Below are 14,324 nucleotides of genomic sequence, written 5' to 3' on the forward strand. Positions count from 1 at the left end.
GACGCCAGGCAGATCTGTCAGCCTCACCTTGTGCCAGGCTTGCTGCATCTGCTGCCAAGGGTGGAGCTGCTCCTCCATCCTTACAAACAGGCTGCCACAAATGCACACGATCATTCCTGATATCTGCTCTGAGCACTCACAGCAGCTCCCTCCATTCCTTCCATACTAGGATGAAGTCCCACGGGGGAGCTGAGGCATCTTGTTTTTGGCAAAGAACCTCATTCCCATGAAAGTAAGCATAGTTTTTACACCGCTGTGTAATAACAAGGCAACAATCTCATGCATTAGACTCATTTTCTTGCTGCCATGATTTGGGAAATACACACTGCTGCAAAGCAAGCTTCCAAAAAGTGGTTTGTCAAACTTGCCTTCTCCTCTGTGGCACTGGTTGAAAAAAATACACAAACATACTTCTGCCTGCACTATTTAGTGCTATTCAGACTTCGTACCTTTCTTCAATATACACTACACAATGTCAACCAGCTTAGCTAGAGGGGAAAAATTTCTGAGAAGCAGAAGTGTGTGTGTGCAAAGTTTTGTCCGGGCCAAAGCGCACAGCCAGAAGTGGAAAGAACTCACACAGATAAAGACAAACCAAACTGTAGGAGTCTAACTTGGACTTAAAAGACTGTGCCCACTGACCCTGGGTTTGAAAGCAGTTTGAAAAGCAGCCTGTGAAATACCAGGCAGATGTGGTTGCATAGTCTATACTGGCTGCCCAGGTCTAAATTTCTTCTCCACCTTAGCCAGGGACCAAACTCTCAATGCTCCTTTCTGGTTGCTCAGAGGCCAGGACTGTGCTCACAGGCTGGCCCCATGGCTGAGATCATGCCTCTCTGTTCACCTCCCTGGTGGGCCATCCACCTCACCCGCTGCAGCTCTCCAGAGCAGGGTAAGCCTCCTGGCACTTCCTGGGGGACAGAGTCGCCCATTCCCTGGATGTTCCTGTCTCTCCTATGACTGCTGAGGCAACAGGGATTATAAGCATAAGAGAGAAGCATCATATTTAGGTAAGTATAGTTCAGTGAGGCAGCTGGGAACCTGAGTGATTAGTAGGTAAAATTCTTCCTCCAGGCCTTTTATATCATATTCCCTGAAATGCAGGAAATACCAGAGACCTTCATTTGTGGAGATGAAAAAGCACTGCGTAAAGGTTCTATAGCACCAAACCTTTCAGTCACCATCACAGTGTAGTGACAATTTTTAGTGATTTTTATATGTATGGCGTATAAAATTAACAAACATAATTTATTGCCCTCTCACACTGTAGCTGAATGTTTTACACAGAGGACCTATTCATCACTCTCTAACTAGTGCAAACAAACAGGCTTCCACAGTGTTGATTGATGGATATATTGGGTTTCTTTACTGCTGCTGCTGCTCATACTACTCTTGAATTAATAACTTGGAGTTTACTTTGCACATTGTTATGTTATTTTTAAAGAGCATTTGGAACACCTAAAGCCTGATTCTTATTAACACTAAGTCCTTGTTACACCGAAGAGGTCTGAAGATGTAATTAAAGTTTTCTTCTATTTAAAATTCTTTCCTATGGTCATAATGATATAAAGAGGATCTCCACCTGAAGCAGAGACAAAATTTGTGCTTAAAAACTTGCGATGGCAGGGAGGAGTAAATGGTTTTGTTGTCACTTTTCCACAGCTCACCCTAGTGACCAACAGAAATCTTTTGAACATAATGCAAAAAGCAGACATTAGTATTATGGTGGCTTTACATACTCTCCTTGAAGAGGATCCTGCAATAATTAGTTTATAAATCTAATATCCTTCATTTCTTGCAAGAAACATATGGGAGCAAGCAAGGCCTTGACACTATTGCTTTTGGCTTCTCCATGAAATGCCATTCCAGTTTGGATAAGGAATAAATGGCTGAAAATCACTATTTCCCTTCTATTGCTTGCACTCCTTAGGATATTTGTGTCACCCTGTGAAAGCAGTCATTAAACCTGCCCTGAAGACAGCAGCAGAAAGAGCACAAGTGGCAGTGTGCACATACCTCTGGGGCTGCTGAGCTCTCCTAGAGCTGCCATCTTTGAAAAAACCTTCCCAGAAGTGCAGCTCCCGATCACATTGCTGTGCCTGCTCCACAGCTGAAAAGCAAACTATATCCACTTTCACAAGATCTGGGGCTGCTGGGCCAAAATGGGCCAGGTCATCTTGAGACCAATCAAGTGAAAAAAAAATACTGGCACAGTGAGGGTCAGGTGATTGTAACTTCTTTGGGGGAGACATGGCTAAGATGGGTCTCCCCCAAACCAGGCACCATTTCTGGCACACTTTATCAGTAATCTTTTCTGCTGTGATCAAGCAGCCTTATTTCTGTGGCTTCAAACAGAACTGTGTGTTATAGTGGTCACCCTCAGAGTGATCAAGAGATGTTCAAAGATGGACTATAGGAACAGAGCCACTATGTGCTGGGATGGTGTCCAATATATCTTCCAGATTCTGCCATGTAGGCATTTTGAGTGCAGCTTTGCCTCTGCATCATGCACCCTGACTGCCCTCCACAATTATTTCTTCTGAATTTGCCCAACTCCAGGTTTCAATCCATGCTGACTTTTTGTATTGACAATGTTGTGTAGCAAAGATTCCTACAGGAAGTGCTCCCTGATATTAGGGATAAGATGTCTTCCTCCTGCTTGTTTTGCTGCCTGATGATATCAGTAGGTGCCTAAAACTTTCCTGCTGGGAGACAGTGATTATTTCTTCCCAGTTTGTCTTCCGCATGTCACTCATGATCTTTGTCCACATGTCCTCTCTCATACTCATTGTCTGAAAAGTCTCAGATTAATTGCAGGAAGATGTCTATCCCCTGCTATATGTTGCCTGAGATGGACCCACAGGTTGTTTGGGATGCAAACACTTAGAGGTGCAGGATGTCTATGTATGTACATGTGTGTTTGTGTGCACACTTCCCACTTCTACCACACTGACTCCTGCCCTTTACATCACTGTTTTGAACAAAACTGGGCAGGGAATTTGAGGTGAGTACAGGCTTTGTTTCTTTCTCATTCCCTACAGGACGTTTCTCACAGGAACTCAGAAACACTCTGAACCAATGGCAAAAAAAAAAAAAAAAAAGGCAGACCTGCATCTGAACAAGGAACAAAAACCTGATCTCCTCTCAATATTTGAGAGCATTGGCTAGGAAATTAAAATATTTAAATGTACCTTTTGTTTTAAACGGTTGCTTATGGAATATAGCAATTATGAGCAATATTTTGATTAACATTTCAATAAAGACAGAGTTGCCCTCTTCATCATCACACATGAAAATACATTCACTTTTATGTAAATAGACATATATGAAGTAGTTGAGATGAAAATTCAGAAGCCTTGGTGTGAAATCAATTTCTCCTGTGCTCTACATTTGAAGTGTAGTTCTTACCTTGCATCTATTGGTCATTTGTGAAGTGCTATGGTTCTACTGTAGTGTGCACGAGCTCATTTCCATCATAGACAAATATCAACAGATACAGCCTCCCTCAGCATAGAATGTAAACCTATGAATTTTTTAAATTGTTTAAGCCATACATATTTAAATATTAATGAAATTAAATTCTGACCACTTTGGCTGCTGAAACCTCTAAATCTTTAAAAGGAAGTTTCCTTAAAATATTTTGACATTTGTAGAAATCTTTGCCTATCTGAAGTTTTACCAGGAGAGCACTTGGTCAAAACATTTTAATTAGAAAAATTTTTACAAAACCTGCAAAATTTAAGCTAATTCTGAATCCAATCCTATTTTGAAGACTCAAATTAAATCCATACTTATGCATTGAAATTGGCGGCCTGTTTTCACAAATACTGATCTACTTAATCTCTCCTCAACTCAGCCACCTTGTATGAAGACACCTTTTCAGAAGCACCACATGTCTAGTAAATGCTTTCACTTCACCAGCTGTGTTAGAAAAAAGTGATCTCACTATCTCAATTTTTAACCTTTAAAGAACAGTTAATAGTTATTCATTCCACAGAAGCTTTATGGATGAATTAGTGTGTAGAAAACAATTAGCATATATTACATAATTTCATTACTTCTGCTATCACTACTATCTCTGTTCCTACTGATATTTGTGCATGAACTCAGTTTGGTTTAGTTTTTGCTTGTAGCATTTGCATGGCTAAAATAACACAAAATCTGGACATTCTGTGTTTTTGTTTTGTTTTGTTTTTGTTAAATAACATTTATAGCATAATTCCAGCTTCTGCATTGTTTTGTTGCCACAAAAAGACCAGAGACATAAGAAAAATTTGGGAAAAGCGCAATAATGACTATTCCAAATATTTACCCTGGGGGACAGAGAGACCAAAAGGCACCTTGGAAATGTCATTTGAGAAGACATGGGGCAGCAGCCCTTTGTTTGCTTGTTGCCCTGAGAGCAATACACTATGTTGTCCAGATCCATAGGCTCAAATGCAAATATCAAGACAAAGTTATCTAATTAGCAGCCTCACAACTGCCTCTGGGTTTTATATGTTGCTTTTGTCAGTGTTGGTTTTGTATAGTGGTCTCCTCTGTTTGAAAGAACATAATGAAGGTGATTAAAATGCTTCATTAACATTGTACCCATTTGAGAAAACAGTCCAAACATTTCTATATTCCCTGCTATCAAGCACAGTGATCTTCACACAAATGTCCAAAGTTCTTTTAGTTTTTTTTAATTTTTCCACAGCTTGACTTTAATTAATGTTTCATGTGCACATTTATATACAATTACTGTACCAACTGACTAGCTTTTGATTTTATTTTGATTCTTTTGGAGGAGGAGAGGGAAGATATCCTCACAACAGACAGTATATTTAAATGAATAGTACAAATAAATGCCTGTAAATCTATCTGGTGTCTCCTCTTCAATTAGAGGTGGTCTCCACAGATCCTCACTTGGTTCCAACAAAGAAAGGGACAATATGAGGGGCTAGTCAGAGGACTAGTTTGTATTTTGCTGTGAAAGCAGAGGAGTAGAAAATAATCCAATTTTTAAACTGAGTGCCTGGCTCTGACATATCTAACATTTATTCTAAATTTTATCTTAAAAGGAGTAAGATTTTTGGCCATCAGCACTCTCCTCAGGAAAGCCAAACAATTGGGACTGTGCTGTTAATTTCCAGCCTGAGTTTACTTATGGCCAATATCAAAAGTGGTTGCTAGGTGCACTGGTTGGAAAACTTGTCAGAAGAAAAACAGAGGTGGATATGTTAAAGCTATATGGTTTTTGGATGAACATTCTCTAGATCTGCATAAATAATTTGGCTATGGGCACATAAGTCCTACTTTGCAGCTTTAAAAATATCAGGCTTTAATGGTGAGATGAATGTTTGTACCTCCAAAAACTCAATTTCCTTAGTATTTTCAGATGGTGAGTCCAGCACTCCAGGTAACATTTCCAGAGGATTAAAAGCCTGGGGCCCTGGAGTTTGGCCCACCAAGAAGTGCTTCTGAAAAGGATGGGTGGCCTTGATAGCACTTCAAATACAAAACAAGATTTTGACAACACAGCTGTTCTTAGCCCATGAGCTAGCTTTCACGTTTACCAAGGAAGCCTGTAATTTGTGGACCAAGAGTTATTTACTTCTCTTAAAAATAAACTCAGCAGTGCAAGCCCTACATGAAGAAGAGAAGATGCCAAAATCAAGTGCTGTGGCACATTTGGGTCTCCTGCATAGACCCACAGGATAGTGCTGCTGCTTTCTCACTGTGTTCAGCAGCCCACATGGCTATGAGATATTTCTTGATGCTGTTTCAGCTCTTCCGCTCCCCAGAGCTGGGTGCTGAAGAGGAAGAAGGGCTGAAAAGGGACAGTCAGTGGGCTGGAAACACAGGATGAGAGCTGCAGGATTCACAGTAATGATAAGGCTGAGAGGAAGACAGCAAAAGAGAACTTTGCATGCTCCTTGTGCCATGAGGCTGGCACGGCACAACAGGCTAAAACAGAAGAGTACCTTTGGCTTTTTTTTTTTCTTTTTAGAAGGCCCTTGCCAAAGATAAAAAAGCCAGTTTGTTTGGCTTTGCTAGGAATATGCTAGTGAAACAAGTGAGCTGGTCATGCAAACAACTTGTTTGACAGAAAGCAAACCAAGTGTCAAAAGCCAGGCACAGTTCAACAGCTAAGCCTGGAAATGAGACACCCAGATGGTTCTGGATTTGCTCTGGTTCAGTTGATGCAGCAGATAAACAGTTAATGCCATTAGTGAACAAATGGCAGTGATCAAAAACCAACAGGAAAAGGCCACCACTTGCCATAATGTGAGCGAAACTATTGCGCTGAACGCCCTCCCTGCTGGGAGGTGGCAAAACTAGATAAAAGCAAACGGAAAAAGAAGTATTTTGGAAAAAACCTCTCCCTGCCCCAAATAAACTTCTTCCTGCTGGAAATTTTTGAAGTCCAGTTATTACTGTTAAGCTAGGCTTGTTCACAGGAAAAACAGAGAATGATGGAGCTGAAGAAAGTCTCAACTCTCAGCCTGTGAAATACTCATAAGACCCACTTTAGTGTTCGTGGATCCCATGCATAATGAGGCCCATGGAGTCTGTTGTAGGGAGAAAACAGTGAAGAGAGACAGGTAGCATGCTTAGCATGCTGCAGAAAGGGTTAAAAGTGGTCAGTTCATCACTCTCCTGTGTGGTGCCTTGGAAGTTTTCACAACACCAGATGTGTGAAAAAAAAAAGAAGAAAGCAAGCCCAGTGAGCACCAGTAGACATCCTGGTGCCCTGGAAGCAGTTAAATTAACACCCAGCAGGGACAAATTTGCAGCTTTGGGAACAAGCTTAAAGTTAGTCTGTTTTCATTCCTGGAGTGAATTTGCAAGTGTATGACAGTGAAGTACAGCCTGGGAAGGAGCAGGCGGCTTTGGATTAAGGATGGATAGCCAGAATTTGCTCCCACCCTCCCTCCTCCCACTCTGTTTTGCACTTAGGCTGTGAAGCTCCCAATACTTCTGCTAATCCCTCTGTCTTCCCATGTCTTTTACCAGTTCCAGTAGGAAAGAAAAAAGTAATTCCTTTTTTTTTTCCCCCATTCTAGCTGAAACCAGACAAGACTGGAGTCACCCCAGCAAAACCTGCTTTAGCTGGGATTGCAGTTAACAGTCCTTCGGAGAAATCTAGTTCTGCAATGGATAAAGTTGGATGCTTTTCTAACTAGAACCAAAGCACTAAATCCTTTAGTAATTCATCACTCAGTTGGAGCCGGGCTGTGGCCCGGCTTGCAACCACTGCAAATTATAGAAAAGACTGGAAAAAGAAAAGTCTGTGAGAGTACATCTAAACCATCTTCACAGAATTACAGAAAGCCCTCACAGTCCCTCTCCCTCATACAAGTTACATAACAAATTGGATCCACAAAAATACCATCTTTCCTCATTTTCACACCTTGGTTATTGCAAATATTTTGGCATCAGTCAATCACAGGGAACTTTTCAACCAAGGTGGATTACACAGCTTCTTATGAAGGCCTGAGAAGGCCAATCTCCATCATTCTTCCTCGTGTATATCTTTTGGCAAGGTAGGAAGAAACTTCAAACCCTGAAACAGCCTTCTCAGAGAGGTGGTTGATGACCCAAGTCTGTCAGTGTTTAAGTGGTGTTTGAACCTTATAAAAATGTTGGTCAGCCCTGATTTGGTGAGGCAATTGGACTACATGACCATTGTAGCTCCCTTCCAGCTGAACTGCTCTCTATATTCTATTCTGTTCTGTTCTATAAGTTGATTATGCAATGGCTACACTTGCAGCTGTAGATGGTGGAGGAGCTGTAGGGTCCTCTGAAGGAAGAAAAGCAGAGAAAGGGTTGTATTAGTTGCTTCCCAGTGGGGCAAATATGCTGCTTATTCTGTCTCCCTGACTGACAGGATGAACAGCATGGCCTGAAATGTGCAATGTGTCCTTTCAGCTGGCAGTTTGAAAGGCTCAGGGCTGCATTTCCTGCCCTGTTCTGAAGACTTCCTGCAGACGCTTTGGGAACTACTGGACACGAAGCTCTTAACGCTCCTTCACTTATTCCTGGCATAGGAATCAGAAACAGTTCTTAAGTGTTACCAGTCTTCCCCATTGCAAAGACTGTAGGTTCTTGTCCCCTGTGTATCAGTAGCTCCTATTCTGCTTTATTTTCTGCCACACTATTTCCCTTGGATGCCCTGTCTTCCTCCACCTGCACCCAGACTCACTCTCAGCTTTCTCCTCCCAAGCTTTCAATCCTTCTCACTCATTCCCTCTCACCCAAGCCCAATTTGCACTCTGTATTACCACCTTCCAGGCTTCTTCCTACCCTCAGACCCTCACTCTTTCTGTGCTTCACTCCTTTACCACCTGCTCTTACAGCTTTGTCCATCCCATCCAATTGCCCTACTCTGGATCCAGTCCCATCTGGCTCTTTCTTTCCCTTGCACTAAACTTTCTGCTCCCTGACTCTCCCTGTCCTGTCCTTCCACACCCAGCCTCCCTCTTGCAGCCAGCTGTTCACCTTCTACTCCTTCTCCAGGCACCCCCTTAGGTCAGGTTGCCCACCACCAGCCACCTGAGGTGAGTTTAGCAGCTCGCTATTGCTGGCAGAAGCAATCCCATCTCTGCTTCTGGCCTCTACCTGGGTGCTCCTGCCTCTTCCCTTGTGTGGGTGTTGGCTTTGCCTGACCCCACAGGCTGAAGAAAACCTACACAGAGAGAAAAAGGATAGCTCTCTGCTGGCCTTGTGAGAGCTCGGACAAGTGCCAGAGCTGGTGCCAGTGGAAAAAGTGGACACAAGGCTAGGGAGAGGAAGGACTTCTTGCCCCCTTTCTGAAGCTTCTAGTCTTTAGAACAGCTCTTCCATCCTGTGAAACCTCACATAAGAGAGTCCAAAGCCTCTGTCCTCGCCTTCTTTTGGCATATTGCCATGTGGCAACCCAATGTAAGAAAGTGGTTTCAGTCTGCACATGACTTCAGGCAGAGCAGCAGAGCTGGGCTCACGGGTGCTGAGAGTCTTCTGCAGAGAGGTTAATTCCCTACCACGTGCCTCTCTTGGGTACTCTGAGAGCACCTTCCTCACTGGTTACATAGGAGGCTTAGGGGGCTCACATGAAATACAGCTATCTGGTATGAAAGAGAGGGATAAATATCCCTCCTTTTACTCAATTCCTGTGCTTTCCACTGATTCACTGGGTCTGGTTCAACTCCAGACTCTGTCAGAGGATTTTTCTGCAATGGTAAGTGTATCCAACAACTCCAGTGGATTGATTGTAACGACTCTGAATGACATCTTCCTTCTTTATTTCTTTCCCCAAATACACAAGAATATATAAAATATACAGTAAGATTTCCTTCATCTCAAAGTTTGGCTGGCTTGCTTATTTAAATTATAAATTCTTCAGGGCAAAACCTGTCTCTTACACTGTGTGTGTACATTACCAGAAACAGGCATGCAGCAAATGAAGCAGGCAGATGGTTCTGGAATAGTTCTGTTGGAGCATCTGGCTGATTTTCTGGAACAGCATCACATTCAAATGGTAAACTCACCCGTGAAAACTCACATTAAGGGAACATTACTAGGTCTGTTGCTGTCTTAACAACAGTCATCTGTGGCCTGGGGCAGGTCTCCACCATAAAAACACCAGCAGTAAAAGTGGCTGAGTGGAGGAATAAATATTTGGCATTAAAATATTCCTTCATTTTGAACCCCTAGAGAGATAAATTACTGGGACTAAGCACTCTTGAGCACTTTGGGGAATTAAAATAATAGGAAGACTCTAGGGAGAACTGGGGCTTGTTAATTTTTTTTTTTGTTCCTTGACTTCTTGAGGTATTCATAAATTGCCTGCAAACAAGTAAAAACTTACAGGAAAGGGTTTTTCACCATGCCAGCTCCAAATGGTTGTGGAATTATATTGTTTTTCCAGGCTGCCTTTCCAAAATCCCTGCAGGAAGCTGACTCAGGGCTTGACTCTGGCCCCAGATGCACGCACAGCAATAGCAGGAATCCTCACTTCAACCAGGTAAGAAACCCTGGTGGACACCATAACTTTATGGACAAGTTCACAGATCAAGATAGCCTAACTTGCTCCTTAGCAGAGAACCAGACCTGAAGCATCCTTGGCCCCTTTTCTCCGGGTCAGAATGCCATCTTCACAGTTCCTTATCTCAGACTTATCCTGTTACACTTCCTTTCCAATTAATCTAATAAGCACAAACTCACATCCTGTTTTTGATGATGATTCCTCACTTTACGCTACCACCCCGGGCCTGTAAACTGTAATCTCAGCCACCAGCACTGTGGATCTTCTTAGTTGCCATTTATTCCTTGCAGCCATCCTCGTCTTCTGTGTACCCACTCAGTACCTTGGCTGTCCCTCAGCTTTCCTTCCCTAGCCCATGCCTTCCAGGTAGTGGTGGAGTAAAATCAGAGGGCTGAAGCAGCTAACAACCTTACTGTACCCTCTGTCTCCAACAGCAGGTTTTTTCTCCCCACATCCAAGACAACTGACTGAGTTATGAAGGGTCTCTTGGATCACTGCAGTTCTGCAGTTCTCAAACCAACATCTAGAAACCTACAGGTAGGGAGAAGTTCATATCTATAAAATTCTTTCCATAATACCCATCTTATCTTTGATCTTACAGAAGTCAGATCAACGCTACCTCTTTGAAACAGGTGCCATTTTTAATCCAAATTTATACAGTTCTTCACAAAATTACATTTTGCCCTCTCAGTGGACCTCCCAGGCACTTTCTCAATGTTAATAGATAATGAATGAGAGTTCAAGTGTGCTGACATTAGTGAAGAACTCATCCAGGAAAGCTCAATGATGTTTTCCATTGGTACCTTCATGGAAGTACCTTCAAAAAGCAGCTCAAAAGAGACATCAGGAACTGTCTCATATCCAAAAATCCCCCAACCAAGAAGCCTCTGACCGTGGATAATAACCTACTATTCTTGCAGTGTAAATGCTTTATGCAAAGAGTTCAAGAAACCTTATGGAACTTGGGGTGTCTCTGAGACTTTGAATTACAATATCCTCAGGGACTGACTGTCCACAGTGGGACTGTGTATGTATTTTGTTCAGCAAACAGCATGAGTGATATAAGGCACCACCAAGAAAACTGTCCATAATGACAATACAGAAACTTAGAACATTTTCTCTCTGGTTTCATGCTCATAAATCAGCTATGACCCTGCAATTGATGGTGGTTATTGGGACATACTCAAGTTTTTATCCAGAATATTTAATTCAGAAGTCCTTGTACGAGGGAATGTGACCAAAATGGAGCTATCAAGAAAAGCTGTCATCCAAATATTATTTTTATGGAGAGCTTTGAGAGAAAGGTCACATTGTTATTTTCTTACACTATGGAACAGTTTCTATTATTACAGATTCCAAAAGCCTAGAATCGTTGTCATTTATGATCTAAGTAAAATTCAAGTCCTGGTTTGTACCCATTACCAAAAGCTACTCTAGGTTTTCTCTCTTCGTTTCACAAACATTTGTAAAATACTTCCTTCACACTTGAAAAGACAGAGGTTGCCTCACCAAAATGTGTTCTTCTTTTCTTCCATAATGGTAAACACAGAGATTAGGAAAATACTCTTTTAATAAAGAGACACATTTTCTTTGAGAAATTTCAGGGACCAAATTAGAAATGTAAGTTACTACTCAGCAGTGAATGGTAATAAGAGTTTTTTTATAACTAATGTCAAAAAAGACATTAGTTCTTTGGTCCTGGTGCTTCTTCCCCACATAGCACCCTAACTGAGAGTTTAACATATACTTTATATTGAATCTGCATGGTGCCCATGCTTAAAAAAAAAAAAAAATCCTGCTTCTAACTATGCTGCTGTGAGTTCAATAGTTCAATTACACTCTCCTGAAAATAAATGAAATTTCCCTGGGTTTACACTGGAGAAAATGAGAGGAGAATCTGTTTCAGGATCTCTGCAGAGCTGCTAGGTTAGTTGAAATACCACCTCTGTCCCTTGGAGATATTTCAGATGATGAATGCATATTAAGCGGTGGGCATTGGAAGGGCTGGTGGAATGGAATGGTTTGCAAGGCGGGGGGGGTCACATCAGCACCTGGAACTCCTCTGTGGTGGCACATCCCTTGGTGCAGTGCTGATCAGAAATCCTACAGGGAAAACATGCTAGGAGCCAGTAATGGAGAAGGGACTGCTCAGTATTGAGTAGGAAGGAAGAATGGTTGGACATAAAAAGAGCCTGTTAAGATCCGGTAAAGGAAATTATCTAAGGCGTCCTCTAATTAGGACAAGTAAGGGCAAATACCACCACCACCCCTTAAACTGTGACTAATTACAATTCTTGGGTTATTGAAAACGAGTGTAGAGATGCGAAAAAGGAGAAGGTGATCCCATCCTGAAAGCAATTCTTAAAGAACAAGGACTAACAAGGCCCTGAGTTTTCCATAAGCGAACACTGTTGTGGGTTGTATCTACTCTGATGTGTCCAGAGCCTTAAAAATACGGACTACTGGTTGTTCATGTAAAGTGGAGGGTGAAGCTCTCACGATCCCTTGTGTTATCCTTGCCTCCAAAGCCAAGACTAAATAGGACACATGCCCACATGTAGCAGATGGAGTGGCCTTGCTCTTTTAAGGTTCCTGTTCTCATGAGCTCAGCCTTCTATTCTCCCTTCCCTTGAGCAAATGAAGTTGAATAAAAACAATTGGAGAAAAATTCAACTTGAAATCCTTGAGTTTAATTTGGCTTTAGGTCAAAACCAGAAGGGGATGAATAATATTTTATTTAGTAGACACAAGTTTTTTTTGTTGTTGTTGTGGGGGTTTTTTTTGTTGGGTTTTTTGTTTTGTTTTTATTTTTTTACTTCTTCACAGAAAAGTAATAGATCTTATTCAACAAGTAAAATGGCTGATCAAAAACTTTGAAAAGGTGTGAGGAATTTCTTGGACTAGTTAAAAACATCAAGCCTTCAGTTCAAAAATCTTAAGTCTCACTTCAGAAGCATCTCTCACTGACCGGACTACATTCCTTCAAAAGGGTAAAGGTAGACTTCTACCCAGGCCCAGTTACAGATTTTCAGCTGAGGCTCTGTAGAAGTATCACAAACCTGATTAAACCTGTATAGAATTTGGAGCTTCCTAAACAAAGAGAGTGTTGAATTTCTATGAGTTTTTTCATGATTATGTGTATGTTGCATTCAAATAGACAATAGAAAGGACTCTTTCCCAGAACAATGGAGAATAAAGGAGAGAGGCAAACAAACCCTTCATTCAGATCAACCTTCCAGGAAACCAAGATGATTTCCATCATTTTTATGACTTTTCCCTAGAGGCAAAAGACATCTAATTAGCAAATCCCTCTGTAAGTTTGTTTCAATTGACACAAAGGGAATGTGACAAGCAGAGAAATTATAAGCCTTACATTTCCAGTTAACCAGTTTGGACTGATAAAACCAAGTTCAGATGGGTTTGGGGGATCTTAAAGCTTGGGGAGCAAAAAATCCAGAGGCTGAGCTAGTTCTGCTAAAAATGTGAACTTACAGTGTTCCAGTCAGTGATTTCTGATGGCAGTGTCACAGCAGTCCTTTGTGAATGTGCCCTCACATTACCAGCTACAAAGCATTGCAGTGAGTTGTGACATGGTCCTATAATGATCTGAGGAGGAGTTGAATGATACGAAGCAGAATCAAATCTTGATTCCTCAAGCAGAAATAGAGCATGAGTAAAATAAATATTAATCATGAAGTTAATTAGTAAATGCTGGTAATTAATCATGCATTACTTTTAATGATGTGTAGAAATACTCAGAGGTAAGAGATGATCCTTCAGGAAAGCAGACTGTGTAGCCTAAATGAGGTAATGTCCCCATTGCTAAAATCAGCAGCAGTCGACCCACAAGGTCGCTTTGACCTTTGTTTTCTTTACTGGGAGATAATACTAGCAGTGTCTCCTCCCCCTCGATTTAATATCTAGATTTATGTGGCAAGCAGGCCCTGCCCGAGGGGTTGGTGGTCTCTTGCAGCAGTGCAGGCAGGTGCTAAAGGGTCCACAGGACTCATAAGTACTTCCAGGTAAATGGTTACATTCAAACCTTTTAAAAACACTGTAATTCATGGACCAATTATATTTCTAAGTATTGTTCCAGCAACTACAAAAAGAGAGACATAACTGATATCCTGAACATCATGAGCACTTTGGAACAACTGCTAGGGATCTCTAAAAAAACACCAAAAAAAATATCTCTCTAGAGCATAGAAAAAACTGCATCCTTACTGCAAAAGCCCTGTAATCTAAAAAGCTTCCAAGCTTCTCAACGGTGCTGTGGGTCAGGTAGCCACAACTTGCAGAAACAGCTGTGGGAAGTGGT

General features: G+C 41.7%; 1 protein-coding gene across 1 annotated transcript in view; it reads right to left on the reverse strand.

Annotated features, from left to right (window-relative positions):
• MAML2 (mastermind like transcriptional coactivator 2) overlaps positions 1-14,324 on the reverse strand; it is a 209,303-nt gene that overhangs the window by 47,500 nt on the left and 147,479 nt on the right.

Source organism: Motacilla alba, chromosome 1, assembly GCF_015832195.1.
Source record: "Motacilla alba alba isolate MOTALB_02 chromosome 1, Motacilla_alba_V1.0_pri, whole genome shotgun sequence".
NCBI lineage: Eukaryota > Metazoa > Chordata > Aves > Passeriformes > Motacillidae > Motacilla > Motacilla alba.